Source organism: Ranitomeya imitator, chromosome 5 (assembly GCF_032444005.1).
Source record: "Ranitomeya imitator isolate aRanImi1 chromosome 5, aRanImi1.pri, whole genome shotgun sequence".
Lineage (NCBI taxonomy): Eukaryota > Metazoa > Chordata > Amphibia > Anura > Dendrobatidae > Ranitomeya > Ranitomeya imitator.
In genome coordinates, this window is record NC_091286.1 from 238,689,654 (window position 1) to 238,710,819 (window position 21,166).

The 21,166-nt window shown below is 45.9% G+C and overlaps 1 pseudogene; it reads left to right on the forward strand.

Annotated features, from left to right (window-relative positions):
* Positions 1 to 2,750, forward strand: part of LOC138637717 (piwi-like protein 1) — a 33,968-nt pseudogene extending 31,218 nt beyond the window's left edge.
* The last annotated feature ends 18,416 nt before the right edge of the window (positions 2,751 to 21,166 follow it).

Below are 21,166 nucleotides of genomic sequence, written 5' to 3' on the forward strand. Positions count from 1 at the left end.
CCAGCGTGTCCAGCAATCTGCCCCAGCGTGCACAGCAATCTGCCCCAGCGTGCACAGCAATCTGCCCCAGCGTGCACAGCAATCTGCCCCAGCGTGCACAGCAATCTGCCCCAGCGTGTCCAGCAATCTGCCCCAGCGTGCACAGCAATCTGCCCCAGCGTGTCCAGCAATCTGCCCCAGGGTCTCCAGCATTGCCCCAGTATGTCCAGAAATCTGCCCCAGTGTGTCCAGAAGTCTGCCCCAGGGTCTCCAGCATTGCCTCAATGTGTCCAGAAATCTGCCCAGGGTCTCCAGTATTGCCCCAGTGTGTCCAGCAATCTGCCCCATGGTCTCCTGTATTGCCCCAGTGTGTCCAGCATTCTGCCCCATGGTCTCCAGTATTGCCCCAGTGTGTCCAGCATTCTGCCCCATGGTCTCCAGTATTGCCCCAGTGTGTCCAGCATTCTGCCCCATGGTCTTCAGTATTGCCCCAGTGTGTCCAGCATTCTGCCCCATTGTCTCCAGTATTGCCCCAGTGTGTCCAGCAATCTGCCCCATGGTCTCCAGCATTGCCCCGGTGTGTCCAGCAATCTGCCCCATGGTCTCCAGTATTGCCCCAGTGTCTCCAGCAATCTGCCCCATGGTCTCCAGTATTGCCCCAGTGTCTCCAGCATTGCCCCCAGAGTCAGACATAAAGAAAAAAAAAATCCTCACCTCTCCCGTTCCTAGCGCAGGTCCGGTGCAGCCAGTCAGCGTCTCTCCGTCTCTGCAACGCTCAGGACAGAGAGGCTGAGCGGCGCGCACAGTGATGACGTCATCGCGCCCTCTGCCCTGAGACGTCGCAGAGTCAGAGGGCGCTGAAGACGCTGCAGCTGCCGGTGCCACAGGAACCAGGAGAGGTGAGTATTAGAGCGGGGGCCGGGGGTGGGGGGAGCCTGGTCTTGGCGGCGGATGGCGCCGCCCGAAGATTTAAAGTGCCCGCGTCTTTTTTTTTTTTTTCTTTCTCCTCCTGCAGCGCCGGCCGCCCCCCGGATTGTGCCCCCCCTCCCCCGCACTCCCCTTCCTACGCCACTGGCTCCAGAATATACTTTCCTTCAGAACTTTCAAGAAAATTGTGTGCAGAGAAAATGATAATCAAATAGTGACTTAACAATGTATGTGTTGGCTCTACTTATCTGGTATAAAACAAGTGAAGTCCACCTAAAGTGAAACTCTTGTCAAAAACACCTTTTACTATTTCCACTAGACTAGTCATGCACCAGAGATTACATGTAAAAGGAAAACCAGATATGAAGAGCACATGTAAGACTAAGGCTGGGGTCACACACAATGTATTAAAAATCTGTCTGATTTTGTCTGCTGAGAATCACACAAATGTTCTCCGTTTGGTGATCCATATGTCATCCATGTGCAATGCGAAGATGCGATTTTTTTCTAAATAAAACTATCCGTATCTCATCTGTTTGGCGAGATTCCTCGCACACTTGCAAAATGAGCAAATGAAGGATCTCTGGCCTGAAAATCATTAGAAATTAATGTGGGACCCTATTTATTGGCTCAATAACAAGTCACCTCCTCCTTGCTTGGCTTGAGAGTTTTTGCTAGTGTATTTTGTGAGCTGATTTGTCTGCAACATGTCATATAGGGTAACCTTTAACCACACTGAGCAGGTGCTTTTACACTGGGTTTTGTCCCAGCATTTTGGGGCACCTTACCACATGATTGTGGATCCGAGGAGGCGGAGAAGAATGTGGGTCCATCCACTTATGAGGCAATGGGTGACTAAAGGGTATTTTCATCGTCTCTAGACTTCACTCCGCAGCCATCCAGACAAATGTTACCAATATACTCGGATGAGCCTGGCGACATTTGATATTCTACTTGAGACTCTGCGCCCTGGTATCATCTATAAGGACACCTTGATGCGCAAGTCTTTTTCGGCAGAGGAGCGGCTTCTACTTACTTTACGGTATGTCAAAAAACTGTATGTTGCATAAGTGTTTGATGTTTTTTCTACACACACATTTTTTTATTTTGTAATATAATTATGCCTTTCACATTACTTGCTCTTTGTATTTCTGCTATGTTCCCTAGGCATTGTATACCTGCTGTAACTTGTTGAGGCAGGGCTTAGTTTGCACTCTCCATTAAATGTTAAGTTGCAGTAACCTTGGTATGATGATGCATGGATAAGTCCTAACCTTTTTTTCCATTCTAGCTTTCTAGCAACTGGCCTGTCCTACGCAGCACTACATCTGGAGTTCCTAATAGGCAAATCAACAATTTCAGGCATTGTTCTGGCTACATGCTCGCAAATTTGGTCTCGATTGCATGAATCCGTCATGCCTGAGACAAAACAACAAGACTGGCTGCGTATTGCCCATGGGTTTGAGGAGACGTGCCAGTTTCCTAACTGTAATGGAGTCCTGGATGGGAAGCACATCCGTGTACATAAGCCGCCCAACTCTGGCTCCCAATATTTTAATTATAAAGAATACTTTTCGGTGGTGCTGTTGGCCCTGGTCGACAGCGCATACATGTTTCGAATTGTTGATATTGGGGCCTATGGTCGAACAGGCGACTCCCAAGTTTTCCATACTTCCATTATGGGTTGTCGTATAAGCAGTAATCTGTTGGACCTCCCACCCCATCAGCTACCACGGTCTAATCTTGAAGCTGTCCCTTATGTAATGGTTGGCGATGAGGCTTTCCAATTAACTAGGAACCTCATGAGGCCCTATCTGCGTAGAACCCTGGACCACCAGCGTTGAATCTTTAATTTCCGCCTTTCCCATGCACGACGCCTGGTGGAGTGTGCCTCTGGCATTTTTAGTGCCAAATAGCATGTTCTGCAGTCTGCAATTGAATTAAAGTAAAAAAAAACAGCACTCTAACTTAGCTTTTAGTCAGTGGTTTAATTGTGTCCACGTTAAACAACAGAAACGTTTCGGTCCTAATATTCGGACCTTCCTCAGTCACAGTAATAAGATATGGTTGACACCAGGCAGACCCCAGGATTGTGAGATCTCAGTAGATTCATGGGGGATGGTGGACACATGCGTCGCATGGACTTACGGTGGAGGCCGCGTCCCTTCAGACCACACACACAGGCTCCAGATTCTCCTTAAGGGCACCTTCCGGATACTTATACAAGCCCTGAGACACTGTCTGTGTCCACCATCCCCCATGAATCTACTGAGATCTCACAATCCTGGGGTCTGCCTGGTGTCAACCATATCTTATTACTGTGACTGAGGAAGGTCCGAATATTAGGACCGAAACGTTTCTGTTGTTTAACATGGACACAATTAAACCACTGACTAAAAGCTAAGTTAGAGTGCTGGGTTTTTTTACTACAATTTATGATATTGGAATCTACCCAGGCACCTCACTATCAGGCTGTGCACGCGTTCACCTTTCTAATGCAATTGAATTAAGTGAAGAAAATGTAAATCAAGTTTTCAAAGCAAGTGTTGTTATTCACAACTTCATAAGAATACACGACTGTAGTGCAAATGCTTGTGATGATGTTGAGGATGCAAATAATGTCCAGGCTACTTCACATGGACATCATGCCTATCATCAGCCCTCTGGACTGAAAGTGCGGGATCTCTTTACTAACTATTTTGTTTCTCCAGAGGGATCTACTCCGTGGCAAGAGAATGCAGTGTCCATGTTATAATTTTGTTTGGTTGTGTGTAATAAAATGATGTTACCTTTTCAAAATTGTGATGTTTTTTAAAAATGTGTTCACAAAATTGATATAAACATCATCTATATATCTGAAAAAGTAACACACACTTTTAACTAACTCAGTTTACTAAATTTATGTATGGAGGCAGAGGAGATGGCGGTGCAGCAGCATGAGTGTTTAAGCTACTTTGTGTGCCCAATTGACCATGAGCCTGAATGGTGCCTGAGGCTGCATGATGGAGCATGGAAGGGACTGGGTGTGGGACATGCTGGTACTGAGCATTTTGGTTCTGCCGAAGATAATAATTCTGGGTATTGGCAGTACCCATTTGTGGATACCCCCCAGTATATCCATGTCAACCATACCCATGTAGTGGCCACTCTCCTACACTGGGTATGGTCAAGTGGCCATACTGGTGAAGTGCAGCTGGTGGCATGAATTGGCGATGTTGTGGCCAATGTTGTATTGGGCCTTCAGGTATTTGTGGTGAAGGACTCCGTGTGGGAAGGGATTCATTATCAGATCTTGTGTTCTCCTCTGGTTGTGCAGCCATTTGGAGAATGTTTTGCCTTGAAAGTTGCCATCATTCAAGTTAAGACAATATTGGAATGGGGTTAATGGGTGGGGCGCAAGCATCTAAAACTATTTGAAGTGCACCTCTGGCCCGCAGCCTCACTTCTCTGGGGATTGGACGGAGATAGCGTGCCAGACTCCATGCATACGCCTCTTCTCCGTCATCATTGGCAGTGTGGGACAGGTAGTTCAATACCTCAGTATCCACTAGCCGTTTGGTTCCAGTGGTGGAAAGCTCCCTCCTGCGGCGGCCACGGTGTGAGACTACTGCAGGCTGTGGTGAGGTATCAATTGGGATTGTTGGGTTGCTACTCTGCCCACAATCCTCCTGTTCTTAATTTGGCTCCTGTCCCACAGAAGGCCATGCTGGTGGTGGTTGTTGGTGACTTAATGACAGTTGTGAAGATGCTCCAGCCTGTTCACCATCTGAGTTGATGTGGACCTCCGAATCTGAGCCAGTCTCCTGCTCAGTTAGGTTTGATTCTGTTCTGTTTTTCATAGACTGTATATAAAAAAAAATATTTCCTACTGTAACACCACGTGACAAATGTGTGGTGTGCTGACTCAGGCACTTATGGACGGAGCTCAAGAACTGGAGCCAGAAAATGTAACCGATCATAGTAAATATATTTTCTCTTTTTGGGTCCCTCTGACCCACTCCTGGCCTGATTCTGATGCTCTCTGCGGAACTGGTCACGGCAGCTCCGCCACAGTCTCATGACATCAGACCCTACAAAGTTAACCCAAAAATATGTGACATTAGGATGACAGAGCAACTATAGGCAAATGTAGGTTAAAGCCTAATGTGGTATGCTACTTGACAAGTGTATAGTTTAAAACAGCCAGGCTAGCAAGCATAACATCACATATGATGATGGTTTTTGTATTTGTTGCTTCCTTTTAAGCCACTCATTTTTAAAAAAACATTAAGGGTAGTACTTACTCATTTCATGCTGCACCTGAGGTGTACTTTCTTCATATGTAGCAAACATTTGCCGGCAGACACGCTTCCATGAGGCGTCCTTGAGGGCACGGTCGCCGTAACGTGCATCACGTACATCCCATATTTCGGGCCTCTCCTGCACCAAATCTATCAGAAGATCCACCTTATTTTTCCTTGACATTTTGCTGTACTCCGTGGAGGCGTGTTGGTGGCTTGTTGTTGAACTTCCCAGGCTATTTAGCATGGCAGAGCTTCCTGAATAATGGCTGAGGCAATTACCTGTCACCTGGCCAATGCCTGAGAATTTCTCGCAAGTCACACGCATGGTCCGTGTGCTGTGCGTTTTTTTCTCGCACCCATAGACTTGCATTGGCGTTTCTCAGCTGAGATACGCGGACAATCGCAGCATGCTGCGATTTCACTCACAAGTGTAATACGGACGAGAAAAAAATGGATGATGGGAGCTGCCCCATAGATTAACATTGGCCCGAGTGATATGCGATATCGCTTAACACTCATTTGTATTACGCTGTAGTGTGACCCCGACCTATTGGCTTATCTATCTATAAAGCAGAACATCTGTGTGTGGCAGCCCATTGTATATAAACACACATTTTTCACCCGATTTGAGTGAAATTTTGCATGGTCCTTCTTTAACACCAGACTATAAATGCTGCAAACCTTACAACTCTAAATCTTCCCCTTCATGAGATCCCCCGAATTTAGGCTCTTTCAAAATAAAGGAGAAAATGGTTGTCTGTGTGTTGAATGCAAAGCCACAGTTTTTGTCCACATAGTCTTAAATAATTAACCCTCTTCACGACCTTGGACGTAGTCAGTACGCCATGGTCAACTGGTACTTACAGACCTTAGACGTACTGAATATGTCCAAGTGTCCCATAGTGGGACAAAGTAAAAAGGTTTTAAAAAAAGTAAAAATAAAATAGCACAAATATTTTTTTAAAACCCAGGAAATAAGGAAAAAATAAAAATTTATTGTACTGATAAATTTCTATTTTTATGTAAAATAAATAAACAAAAAACTACACAAATTTGATATTGCCCTATCCAGGATGACCTGTCCCATAAAACTGTCCCACTAATTAACCCCTTCAGTGGACACCATAAATAAATTAAAAAAAAGGCAAAAAAAAGTGTTTTTTCATCATATCGATGAACAAAAAGTGGAATAAAATGCGATCGAAAAGACAAATGTAAATAACAATGGTATCACTGAAAACATCATCTTGTCCTGCAAAAACAATCTACTAATCAGCTCCATCAGCAAAAAAATAAAAAGGTTATAGCTCTCAGAATGAAGCTATGCAAAAATTGTCTGCTTCGACAGATCCCAATGATTCTGAATGTTTTTTCATGACATATTTTACTTCATATTAGCTGTAAAATTTATTTAGTATCACCTGTGTCTATTTGTGAAAAAATCGGAAATTTGGTAAAAATTTGGAAAGTTTCACAATTTTCAAACTTTTAATTTTTATGTCCTTAAACCAGGAGTTACTGTATGTCACACAAAATAGGCAAAGCTGGCAAAGCTATAAAATGAGACACTTTACTGAACCTGTCCACCACCACCAGAATTACAGTGTTCACTGCAGACACAGGTAGATCCATAATAAAATCGATCGACAAATGCGTCCAAGGTCTGCTGGGAATCTCCAATGGTAGGAGAACCCCTGACGAATGAGTATGTGGCCACATACTCCTGAACATCCTTTTAAGCACCTGGCCACCAAAAACGCAGAGTAAGTAGATCTTCGGTGGCCTTATTCCCCGGATGTCCAGCCAGCAACATATCATGATGTTCACTGAGGATTCTAAGATGGAGATTGACCGGTACAAACAGTTTACCAAGTGGACAGGTAGCAGGGTCATCCCCCTGAGTGTCAGCAACCTCTCTTTCAAGATTGGAGAATATAGAAATATCACTACCCCTTTTTGTAAAATAGGTACCGATTTGCACTTATCACCTCCCCCAGGAAAGCAATGGGACAAAGCATCTGCCGTAAAGGGAACCTGTCACCCCTTCAGGCGTTTGTAACTAAAAGAGCCACCTTGTGCAGCACAAATGCTGCATTCTGACAAGGTGGCTCGTTTAGTTATGATGCCTGCACACGCTGAAATAAACGTTTATAAAATGTGCCCCCTCATACCATGAAACCATCCCGGAGGTGGGACATTCCTTCCTAATCAGACGCAGCACAGCCGTCACTCCGGGCCTGTGCATGCCGGGCGCCGCCTCCTCTTGCAGCATTATCATCCCCGGCACCTGTGCATTAAGTTTTTTGGGGGGCATGCGCAGTTGCACTGCCCTTCGAACTTACAGCGCATGTGCCGGGGATGTTAATGCAGCAAGAGGAGGTGGCGCCCGGCACGCACATGCCTGGAGTGACAGCTGTGCTGCGTATGATTAGGAAGGAAAGTCCCGCCCCGGGACGGTTTCACGTTATGAGGGGGGGCACATTTTATAAATGTTTATTTCAGCGTGTGCAGGGAGCATAACTAAAAGAGCCACCTTGTCAGAATGCAGCATTTGTGCTGCACAAGGTGGCTCTTTTAGTTACAAACGCCTGAGGGGGGGTGACAGGTTCCCTTTAACATTTTTACTTTACGGCCTAAAAGTAACAAAGAAGTTAAACCTGGTAAAGAATAATGCCCACCTTGGTTGATGAGGTGTAAGATGTTCTGCCGACTCCAAGTAAACCACATTCTTATGGTCAGTAATCACCATCACCGGGTGAACCGCTCCCTCCAAAGAATGACGCCACTCCTCAAATGCCCATTTGATAGCTAAGAGTTCCCTATTACCAATATCATAGTTTCTCTCAGCTGGTGAAAGTTTTTTTATAAAAGTATGCGCATGGTTGCCATTTACCAGGAGACGCACCTTGCGACAATACAGTCCCCACTCCCACCTCGGACGCATCCACCTCCACAATAAAAGGCTGAGTGACATCAGGCTGAATAAGAATCGACGCAGAAGCAAAACACCTTTTCAATGTGTTAAATGCCTCCCTGGCAGGACTGGACCACCTGGAGAAATTCATCCTCTTTTTAGTCATATTAGTTTGGCTACTACCGAAAAGTCTTTTATGAGTTTACGGTAGTAATTTGCAAAACCCAAAAACCTTTGTAAGGCCTTCAAATCCTCAGGATGATCCCATTCCAATACTGCCCAGACTTTCGCCAGATCCATGCGAAAACCGGTGGCAGATAATACATATCCAAGGAAAGGGATCTCCTCAACCGAGAACGTACACTTTTCAGCTTTGACTTACAATTTATTGTCAGGAAGTATGTGTAGGACTTACCTGACATGTTGCTGGTGTGACTCAAGGTCAGGTGAATACACAAGAATGTCATCCAGGTAGATAACAACAAACCTGCCTACTAGGTGACTAAAGATGTCATTAATAAAGTGCTGGAAGATGGCGGGCGTGTGCGTCAACCCAAAAGGCATCACCAGATTCTTGTAGTGTCCTTCTGGCGTATTGAATTACCACGAAAAAGCTCAGTGGAAAAAAGTCCAGACTAATATATGAATATAATTGCAAAGGATAAATTTATTAATATTACAAAAAGGTCAATTGGCAAAGATAAGGCTAAAAAGTAACAAACCGTGATGCATATTCACAAGCGGAAGAAACAGCATGATAACCCCAAATGTGCAACAAGTAACAGTATATACATTCCCAAATATTAACAACACCAATTAATACATAAATATGGGGGATGTATATGCTGTTACTTGTTGCACCCAAATCTATATAACCACCAGTAGCTAGGCAATGTTTGGTTTCTAAGCTTAGCTAAAATCTTGATACGAAAGATGACATCAGTCTCGACCTTTGATGATTGCTCTATGAGCAGTTATTACTAGTGTTGAGCATTCTGATACTGCAAATATCGGGTATCGGCCGATATTCGCGGTATCAGAATTCCGATACTGAGTTCTGATACTTTCTCAATATCGGATACCGGAATCGGAAGTTCCCATAATGCAAAGAGCCAGTTTCATTTAATTCAGCCAATGAGGAATCATTAGAAGTGTGGGCACATCCTGTTCTGCATGTTAGTCATGTAACTACTGACATGGCTGTGATTGGCTGCTGAAGTGATGTCATGATGCACTATAAAGGTTGTTGCCGCCATTTTGGGTTCACTCTGCTGTGAATTCAGTTAGGGACAGGACGCTGTGTTCTGACTGAGAGGGCCAGTTTGAGATAGCGATTTGCTTCATTGTACTTTATCCAGGCTAATTTACCAACTGCTGTGTGAGAACCTTGTTTTTGCCTTGCAGTGCTGTTCACGGCTGTCTGCAAGGTCTCTGTGTGTGTGAGTGCAGCTCACTCTGTAGTCTGTTCTGCAGCCACAGCCGGTTGTAGACAGCTCAGTGTGCGCCACTGCCTCATACTGTTCTATTGTCCTTTTTTTCAATTAGTGCTGCCTGCTGCACATTTTGTCCAGGTTTATCCTATTAGTGGGTTTCCATCCATATCCTGCTAGATTGTGGAAAAACACTATATAGGATTACATAAAGGAGCTTTTTTAGGCCTTGCAGCGCCGTTCACGGCTGTCTGCAAGGTCTCTGTGTAAGTGCAGCTCACTCTGTAGTCTGTTCTGCAGCCACAGCCGGTTGTAGTCAGCTCAGCGTGCGTCACTGCCTCATACTGTTCCATTGTCCTTTTTTCAATTAGTGTTGCCTGCTGCACATTTTGTCCAGATTTATCCTATTAGTGGGTTTCCATCCGTATCCTGCTAGATTGTGGAAAAACACTATATAGGAGTACATAGAGGAGCTTTTTTAGGCCTTGCAGCGCCATTCACGGCTGTCTGCAAGGTGTCTGTGTGAGTTCAGCTCACGCTGTAGTCTGTTCTGCGAAAAAAACAAAAAGTAAATAAAGTTCACCAAACACTCCACTTTACAGTTGTGTAGGCCACATTAGCTCATATTAAAGTCTAGTCCACACTTTATAAAATTATTGTTTCTTATACCTGTTAGCAGCTGTTCAGGAAAAAGCACACTAAGCCCTTAGTATTTTTCTGCCTATCTTTAGCAGTCTACCAAGATGAAGAAGGCAGGGAGCAAGGCACGTGGCCGTGGGCATGGAGGTGGAGCAGGGAGAGGACGTGGGGATTCTGTGCCTGCTGCGGGCACTGGGAACAGTCCGTCATGCGCAGCTTTGTAGGAGCTCCCCGTACACCGCTGCTGCGGGACGAACAAATTGCAGCTGTTGTCGGATGGATGGCAGCTAACGCATCGACTTCAATTAGTGCCACATCCTCTCAGGCAAAGAGCACTGAAGAGCACCCATCTGTCTCTTCACTACCTACCAAATTGCCCAGGCAGTCAGAGAGCCCAGGACAGGAGCCATCTCTACTTCTGTTCTCTGAATCTCTTGGCTTGGAAAGAGGGGGCCGGCCAAGCAGCATTCGAGAAATGGAAGAAGAGGCAGTATGCAGTGATGCACAACTGCTTTGTCTCTCTAAATCTGAAGAGGCGGGTGGGCCAGTGCCTCCGGTCAGCACACCCCAGTACGCATCTGATGATGAGACTCAGGTGCCACTTTCTGGCACGTACTGTGCTGCCGAGACTACCCAGGAGAAGCAGTTGTTGGAAGAGGGTAGTGTAGATGATGAGGTCCTTGACCCATCATGGCGTGAGGTACAGGAAGGTGGTGGGAGCAGCTCTGAGGAAGAGATTCCCCGAATGGCCCAAAGAGGGAGGGGGAAGACTGCATTGCCTGTAGCCTCCACTTCGGCACCCATTAGGAGCATGCCTCTTCCAAAAGCCAAAATGGGCGCTCCCAAGACTTGCAGTGCCTGGTCCTTTTTTAACACAGTTGCAGATGACATTTGCTTTGTCAAATGCAAGCTGTGTCATCAGAAAGTCAAAAGAGGGAAAAGTGTCAGCAACCTCAATACCACAAATATGTGGAAACATGTGCAGACCAAGCACAAGGTGGAGTTACAAAAACACACTGAAGACCTAGGCCAACCTACAGCGGCACCTACCACCTCTTCAGCTCATGTTGTAGCTGCTTCCTCCAGCTCACACACAGCTGGTTCGGCTTCCTCACAGGATCGCCATGGAAGAACCTCTGGCACTGTTGTCCAGAGACCCAGTGTACACCCACAGCACCACGTTCCCTGTCATCCTCACACTCCAAGCCCAGTCTACAGCCATCGGTAGCACAGGCATGGGAGAAAAGGTGGTCATTCTCAGCAAACCATCCCCGAGCACAGGCTCTGAATGCTGGCATTGCAAAACTACTGTCCCTTGAAATGCTGTCATTCAGGCTGTGGGAGACTGACACCTTCCATAACTTGATGGCATTGGCAGTCCCACAATACAACGTGCCCAGCCGCTTTTATTTCAGCAGGCAAGCTGTCCCTGCCCTGCAAAAGCATGTGGAGGGAAACCTTAAACATGCACTACTAAACGCCGTCAGTAGCAAGGTCCACCTCACCACTGATGCGTGGACCAGTCACCATGGACAGGGATGATACCTTTCCCTCACTGACCATTGGGTAAATGTTGTGGAGCCGGGTACAGATCGTCAGAGTGGCGCTGTACGTGTTCTGCCAACTCCAAGGATTGCAGGAATCCAGTCTCTACACATTGACTCCTCCTCATACTCCAGTTCCTCTGAATCAGCGCTGCAGGAGCCGTCACAGTCCACCTCCACATGGACCTGTGAACGTTTACCTATGACCGACATGAGCACAGCCGTGGCCAAACGTCAACAGGCCGTATTGAAATTAATTTCTTTGGGGAATCGAAGCCACACAGCGCAGGAGCTCTGGAATGCCATCAATCAGGAGAGCGACGTGTGGTTTGTGCCAGTGAATCTCCAGCCAGGCATGGTAGTGTGTGACAGTAGCCGAAGCCTTGTGGCAGCTCTGGGCCTAGGCAACCTCACTCACATCCCATGTCTGGCACATGTGCTCAACTTGGTCGTGCAGAGTTTTTTGAGGGACTATCCGGATCTTGATGCACTGTTACACAAGGTCCGCCTAGAGTGTACTCACTTGCGGCATTCCAGCATGGCAAGATTGCGCATTGCAGCTCTGCAGCGCTGATTCCGCCTTCCGGAACATCACATCATATGTGACCTCCCCACCAGGTGGATTTCAACCTTACATATGTTGGAGCGGTTGTGTGAGCAGCAGGCAGCATTAATGGAGTACCAGCTGCATCAGGCGAAAACAAGTCGCACTGCGCGCCATTCACACTTCACCACCACTGAGTGGGCCTCTATGAAGGACATCTGCCACGTTGTGCATGCCTTCAATGATTCCACGCAGATGGCGAGTGCACATGATGCACTAGTCAGCATGACTATCCCCCTTATCTGCCTGCTTGAAAAAACACTGCAAGCGCTAAGGGATGAGGTTGTGGAAGAGGTGGAGGATGAGGAGTCACAAATGCCATCTGGTTCTGCACAGTCTGCGTAACATGGTTCCTCACAAAGGCCTAGGCAGGGGACACTGTGAGGAGGATGAGGAGGACTCAATGGAGGAGGAAGACATCTGTCCAGAGGAGGAAGTTACACATTTCTCCAGTAGCCAGTATGTAGAGCAAGGGTGGGGTGATGCAGAGCAGGCAGAGATCACACCTTAAGCAGGGGATAGCGTTTCTTGGCCAGTTGGCAGTCTGCAGCACATGGTTGATTTCATGCTGCAGTGCCTGAGAAACGACCGCCGCATTGCCCATATTCTCAACACGGCTTATTATTGGGTGTGCACCCTCCTAGATCCTCGCTACCAGGACAACTTTCAAAGCCTTATAACACTGTTGAACCGGGAGCGAAAAATGCGGGAGTACCAAGACAAACTGGTGCAGTCCATCAACTTCTCCACTCCAATCGAGAGCAGTGCTGCTAGTGCTTTACAAAGCAGCTCAGTGCATCGAGGCAGTGGAGGAAGCTCTGCACAAAAAGGGAGCAGAAGCAGTGCCTCAGCACAAGGCAAGACCAGTATGGCCCAACTGTGGCAAAGTATTGTGTGCCCGCCACAAATGTCTACACCATCACAGACGGCTCCAGTCAGCAGGAGGCAACGTTTCCATCAGATGGTGACAGACTACATGTCTTTCACTCTCAGCGTACTCCCAGACGGCTCTTCCCCCTTCAAGTTTTGGGTCTATAAGCTGAATACATGGCAAGGGCTTAGCCAGTATGCATTGGAGGTGCTGGCTTGCCCTGCTGCTAGTGTATTATCGGAACGCGTCTTTAGTGCCGCAGGTGGTGTACTAAAAGACCGTCGCATGTGACTATCCTCCGATAACATTGACCGGCTTACTTTTCTGAAAATGAACAAGGTCTGGATCTCGCAGGAATTTGCCACTCCTTTTCCAGATTAAATAATTGGTTGGCAACAGTATCCAGGTCTCCTGTTGTGTTCATGTTTCTACCACCTGAACTGTAATCCCTGGACTCTAACACCGCCATTTGCTGCTCAGAAGTGCCGTCTGCACAGTCAACACATGACCCAGTGCTATTGGGTTTCAGTAACATCTGCTGATCCCCTGTTGTGTATCCGGCAATTTCTCCTGCTCCCTACACACTCACACTACAACAGATATTAAACTGCCTCGAGTGTAAGCCTCAGCCAACACTCTGTTTCTCCTGGATTTGCTGGGCTCCAACACCGCCAGTTGCTGCTCGTAAGTGCCGTCTGCACGGAGTAAAACACTCGCTCCTGTTTTAGTGGGGTTCACGTCAGCTGATCCCCTGCTGTTTATCCAGCAATTGCTCCTGCTACCTCCACATTCACATTACATCAGATATTAAACTTGCTCCAATTAGGCCTCGGCTTACAGCCTGATTGACCCTTGGCTCCAACACCACCATTTGGTGCTCGGAAGTGCTGTCTGCACAGAGAAAAACACTCGCTCCTGTTTTAGTGGGGTTCAGTAACGTCAGCTGATCCCCTGCTGTGTATCCGGCAATTGCTCCTGCTACCTCCACATTCACATTACATCAGATAATAAACTTACTCCAATTAGGCCTTGGCCTACACCCTGATTGACCCTGGGCTCCAACACCGCCAGTTGGTGCTCGGAAGTGCTGTCTGCACAGAGAAAAACACTAGCTCCTGTGTTAGTGGGGTTCAGCAACGTCAGCTGCTCCCCTGCTGTGTATCCGGCAAATGCTCCTGCTACCTCCACATTCACATTACATCAGATATTAAACTTGCTCCAATTATCGCTGTGGCATGCGCTTAGGGATCAGCTGATACCGTACAGTCTGAAGAAGGCCGAAGGAGATGAGTGAGAGGCGAAGATATGCACTGCGCATGCCCTTGAATCACAGACCCGCAGTGTGAATAAATCAGAAGACTCTGCGGGGCGGGATCTCGGGCAACGCGGCCGCACAGGCGCAGTCAGCCTGACAACAAATAATGTTAGAAGACAGGCAGCGCTAACTGCGCATGCCCAAGGGATAACATAACAGCGCAGGCACCGGGACAGATTCAAACAAAGCTGAGGAGGTGGCACCCGGCGCCAAGGGGGTATGACTGACCGCTGTGCTGTGTCTCATTACGACGGAAAGTCCCACCTCTGGGACGGTTTCACGGTATGAGGGGGCACATTTTATAAGTGTTAACTTAAGCGTGTGCAAGGAGCATAAGTAAAAGAGCCACAACATTAGTGCTGCACAAGGTGGCTCTTTTAGTTACAAACGCCTGGGGGGGTTACAGCTTCCCTTTCAACTTGCTCCAATTAGGCCTCGGCCTACACTCTGTTTCTCCTGTAATCCCTGGGCTCCAACACCACCAGTTGCTGCTCAGAAGTGCTGTCTGCACAGTCAACACTTGCTCCAGTGTTATTGGGGTTCAGTAAAGTCAGCTAATCCCCAGCTGTGCATCCAGCAATTGCTCCTGCTCCCTCCACACTCACACAACTACAGATTAGAAACTTGTTCCAATTAGGCCTCGGCCTACACTCTGTTTCTCCTGTAATCCCTGGGCTCCAACACCGCCAGTTGCTGCTCAGAAGTGTATTTGGCACGGGGACTCCCTCCTGCCTAGCCTGGTTCCAGCACGCCAGCTGTTCCAGGTAGTGTCAAGGTCACTTTGCCTCCAATACATTGTCCTATCGGGTTGCGGTCGGGTTAGTTAACTCTATGGTGTCTGCAGTTTAGGTGCTTCCTATGTGGGCTGCGGGAACTGGCAATCACTGCTGGTTCCGTAGTGCCAATAGGACAAGCTCCCCGTGTAGGACTGTGGGTTTTCGGTAACTACGGCCGGCTCGCGGCCTAGCAATTTTTTTTCCTGTGGACCTGAGTTCCAGCACTATTAGCTGGTTCTTTGGAAGACAATCATGAATAGGTCCCCCTGGTCCCAGTACTATCAGCTGGTTCCAGGCAGAGCCTTTGGCTTAGGTGCCTCTTTCTGGGTATCCGAATTCCACCAACATCTGGTGGTCCTTGGTAGTGCTTTCTGGCACGGGTACCTCCTGCTTAGTAACCGGGTTCCAGTACCGTCAGCTGGTCCTCGGTAGTTCCATTGGCTCTTGTATCTTTGGCTACCCATCTGGGTTCCAGTACTGTCAGCTGGTTCTCGGCAGTGTCTTTGGCTCTTGTACCTTCTGCTCCCCATCCTGGTTCCAGTACCGTCAGCTGGTTCCAAGCAGAGCCTTTGGCTTAGGTGCCCCTTTCTGGGTATCGAGTTCCACCCACGTCTGGTGGTCTTTAGTAGTGCTTTCTGGCACGCGTACCTCCTGCTTAGTTGCCCCCGTTCCAGTACCGTCAGCTGGTCCTCGGTAGTTCCATTGGCTCTTGGACCTTCGGTTAGCCATCCGGGTTCCAGTACCATCAGCTGGTTCTCGGCAGTTCCTCAGCCTTCTTGTACCTTCTGCTACATTTCCAAGTTCAAGACCCTAAAGACGAGGACCCTGAAGACCACCCCGAAGAAGACGACGACCCTGGAGACAACGACCCGGGAGACGACGACCCTGGAGACGACGACCCTGAAGACCACCTCGAAGAAGATGACGACCCCGGAGACGAGGACCCCGGAGACGACGACCCTGGAGACGACGACCCTGAAGACCACCCCGAAGAAGATGACGACCCCGGAGACGAGGACCCCGGAGACGACGACCCTGGAGACGACGACCCTGAAGACCACCCCGAAGAAGATGACGACCCTGGAAACGACGACCCTGAAGACTGAAAAGCAGAAGACCAAGAAGCTGCAGAACGAAAAGCAGAAGAACATTAAGCATAAGACTAAAAATCAGAGCAAAAGATATTATCTAAATTATAAGCAGAAGAAGACTAAGCAGTGTATGGGGGTCAGTCCGTTCCTCCTCGTGGTGCCCCTGGAAAAAACCTGCTGCTGCAGGCCAAACTGAACGCGGACAAATCCTGTTGTAAATCTTTTGTGACCGGCAAAACGAAAGGTGTAATCTACAAACTTTTATAGATAACAACTACAGGAATGCCTGTCACAAATAAGAATATGATGATGAAGAAAAATATGAAGAAGATGAAGAAGTAGAATATGAAGAAGAATAATAGTTGCATAAAAAGAATATGAAGAATGTAAAAAAATAGAATAATAGGAAGAAGGTGAAGAAGAAGAAGATGAATAAGGTGAAGGAGAAGTTGATGAAAAAGATACTGCTGCTGAGGATGATGAAGAAGAAAGTGTGGGAGAAGTAAAAAAGAAGGTGAATAGCATGGAAGTAGTGAAACATAAATATCTGACTAAATATAAAAAATCTTAACACAGTCAATATCTTTGTAACTCCGAACGTCTTAAAAAAAAAATTCCTGCTATTCCATTTGGTTGGGCTAAACCTCTATGCCTTTAATATCTCCTCCACCTCCCCCAATACATCCTACATTATTCTTAGTTGTTTGCCTTCATGTAGAATTAACCTACAAGGAAAGCATGGGTTTATTTTAATTCCGATATTTTTGTCCCTTTGACTTGCATTGGTATCGGTATCGGCGATATCCGATATTTTTTGGATATCGGCCGATCCAATCTGATACCGATATTTCCGAATATCGGAAGGTATCGCTCAACACTAGTTATTATTTACATTTGGATTTCCTAATATTATGAATGACTGAGTCCATCACAAAACCGGGCCCTTGTGAGGTCATCGTAGAATGGTGTGTAGGTGGGACTCAGGGTCTGATAAAAGATCAATCCCAGTTATCATCAGCATTCGTGCAGAGAGTATGTAGGGACCCTGTTATTGACGGACAAATCAAAGCACTATCCTTAAGAAATAGTAAATCTTCTGTTATTATTATTATTATTATTCATTGTTATTCCTCCATGCAGACGATAACTGCACTTGATACTTGACTATTAGTAACATAGTAACATAGTTAGTAAGGCCGAAAAAAGACATTTGTCCATCCAGTTCAGCCTATATTCCATCATAATAAATCCCCAGATCTACGTCCTTCTACAGAACCTAATTGTATGATACAATATTGTTCTGCTCCAGGAAGACATCCAGGCCTCTCTTGAACCCCTCGACTGAGTTCGCCATCACCACCTCCTCAGGCAAGCAATTCCAGATTCTCACTGCCCTAACAGTAAAGAATCCTCTTCTATGTTGGTGGAAAAACCTTCTCTCCTCCAGACGCAAAGAATGCCCCCTTGTGCCCGTCACCTTCCTTGGTATAAACAGATCCTCAGCGAGATATTTGTATTGTCCCCTTATATACTTATACATGGTTATTAGATCGCCCCTCAGTCGTCTTTTTTCTAGACTAAATAATCCTAATTTCGCTAATCTATCTGGGTATTGTAGTTCTACCATCCCCTTTATTAATTTTGTTGCCCTCCTTTGTACTCTCTCTAGTTCCATTATATCCTTCCTGAGCACCAGTGCCCAAAACTGGACACAGTACTCCATGTGCGGTCTAACTAGGGATTTGTACAGAGGCAGTATAATGCTCTCATCATGTGTATCCAGACCTCTTTTAATGCACCCCATGATCCTGTTTGCCTTGGCAGCTGCTGCCTGGCACTGGCTGCTCCAGGTAAGTTTATCATTAACTAGGATCCCCAAGTCCTTCTCCCTGTCAGATTTACCCAGTGGTTTCCCATTCAGTGTGTAATGGTGACATTGATTCCTTCTTCCCATGTGTATAACCTTACATTTATCATTGTTAAACCTCATCTGCCACCTTTCAGCCCAAGTTTCCAACTTATCCAGATCCATCTGTAGCAGAATACTATCTTCTCTTGTATTAACTGCTTTACATAGTTTTGTATCATCTGCAAATATCGATATTTTACTGTGTAAACCTTCTACCAGATCATTAATGAATATGTTGAAGAGAACAGGTCCCAATACTGACCCCTGCGGTACCCCACTGGTCACAGCGACCCAGTTAGAGACTATACCATTTATAACCACCCTCTGCTTTCTATCACTAAGCCAGTTACTAACCCATTTACACACAATTTCCCCCAGACCAAGCATTCTCATTTTGTGTACCAACCTCTTGTGCGGCACGGTATCAAACGCTTTGGAAAAATCGAGATATACCACGTCCAATGACTCACCGTGGTCCAGCCTATAGCTTACCTCTTCATAAAAACTGATTAGATTGGTTTGACAGGAGCGATTTCTCATAAACCCATGCTGATATGGAGTTAAACAGTTATTCTCATTGAGATAATCGAGAATAACATCCCTCAGAAACCCTTCAAATATTTTACCAACAATAGAGGTTAGACTTACTGGCCTATAATTTCCAGGTTCACTTTTAGAGCCCTTTTTGAATATTGGCACCACATTTGCTATGCGCCAATCCTGCGGAACAGACCCTGTCGCTATAGAGTCCCTAAAAATAAGAAATAATGGTTTATCTATTACATTACTTAGTTCTCTTAGTACTCGTGGGTGTATGCCATCCGGACCCGGAGATTTATCTATTTTAATCTTATTTAGCCGGTTTCGCACCTCTTCTTGGGTTAGATTGGTGACCCTTAATATAGGGTTTTCATTGTTTCTTGGGATTTCACCTAGCATTTCATTTTCCACCGTGAATACCGTGGAGAAGAAGGTGTTTAATATGTTAGCTTTTTCCTCGTCATCTACAACCATTCTTTCCTCACTATTTTTTAAGGGGCCTACATTTTCAGTTTTTATTCTTTTACTATTGATATAGTTGAAGAACAGTTTGGGATTAGTTTTACTCTCCTTAGCAATGTGCTTCTCTGTTTCCTTTTTGGCAGCTTTAATTAGTTTTTTAGATAAAGTATTTTTCTCCCTATAATTTTTTAGAGCTTCAATGGTGCCATCCTGCTTTAGTAGTGCAAATGCTTTCTTTTTACTGTTAATTGCCTGTCTTACTTCTTTGTTTAGCCACATTGGGTTTTTCCTATTTCTAGTCCTTTTATTCCCACAAGGTATAAACCGCTTATACTGCCTATTTAGGATGTTCTTAAACATTTGTTCAAACTGGCCTACCGCCTCAATGCATTAACCTAACGATCCCTGTGTGGCCTATTTATAATAAAAAAAATAAAAAAAAAAGGTTCCTCGCATCATGTTCTCATACACTTTATGCAGTATTAGCCCTCTGTGTCTGTACTGCTACATACTGGTTCATGCAGCTTTACATGAACACCTGAGCCTTACACTATAGCTGGTCCGAATAACTAAAGCAATTGTTACCATCCACCTCTTGTGTCTCCCCTTTTCCTCATAGTCTGTAAGCTTGCGAGCAGGGTCCTCATTCCTCCTGGTATCTGTTTTGAACTGTATTTCTGTTATGCTGTAATGTCTATTGTCTGTACAAGTCCCCTCTATAATTTGTAAAGCGCTGCGGAATATGTTGGCGCTATATAAATAAAAATTATTATTATTATTATATTATTATTTCCCATTTATTATCTGTATTCTTATTTCTGAGGATATTGTCCCAGTCTACCAGATTAAGGGCATCTCTTAGCTGGTCAAACTTTGCCTTCCTAAAGTTCAGTGTTTTTGTGACTCCCTGACAAGTCCCCCTAGTGAAAGACAGGTGAAACTGTACAATATTGTGGTCGCTATTTCCTAGATGCCCGACCACCTGCAGATTTGTTATTCTGTCAGGTCTATTAGATAGTATTAGGTCTAAAAGTGCTGCTCCTCTGGTTGGATTCTGCACCAATTGTGAAAGATAATTTTTCTTGGTTATTAGCAGAAACCTGTTGCCTTTATGGGTTTCACAGGTTTCTGTTTCCCAGTTAATATCCGGGTAGTTAAAGTCCCCCATAACCAGGACCTCATTATGGGTTGCAGCTTCATCTATCTGCTTTAGAAGTAGACTTTCCATGGTTTCTGTTATATTTGGGGGTTTGTAACAGACCCCAATGAGAATTTTGTTACCATTTTTCCCTCCATGAATTTCGACCCATATGGACTCGACATCCTCATTTCCTTCGCTAATATCCTCTCTTAAAGTGGACTTTAGACAAGACTTTACATAGAGACAAACCCCTCCTCCTCTCCGATTTTTACGATCCTTTCTAAACAGACTGTAACCCTGTAAGTTAACTGCCCAGTCATAGCTTTCATTTAACCATGTCTCGGTTATTCCCACTATGTCAAAGTTACCTGTAGATATTTCTGCTTCTAGTTCTTCCATCTTGTTTGTCAGGCTTCTGGCGTTTGCGAGCATGCAGTTTAGAGGATTTTGTTTTGTTCCAATCTCCTCGCTGTGGATTGTTTTAGAAATGTTCTTACCTCCCTTCTGAGTATGTTTTCCTGGATCTTCTTTGTTCAAGTCTAATGTTTTTCTTCCCGTCCCCTCTTCTTCTAGTTTAACGCCCTCCTGATGAGTGTAGCGAGTCTTCTGGCGAATGTGTGTTTCCCAGGTTTGTTGAGGTGTAGTCCGTCTCTGGCGAGGAGTCCATCGTACAAGTAATTCACACCGTGGTCCAGGAATCCGAATCCTTGTTGTCTGCACCATCGTCTTAGCCAGTTGTTT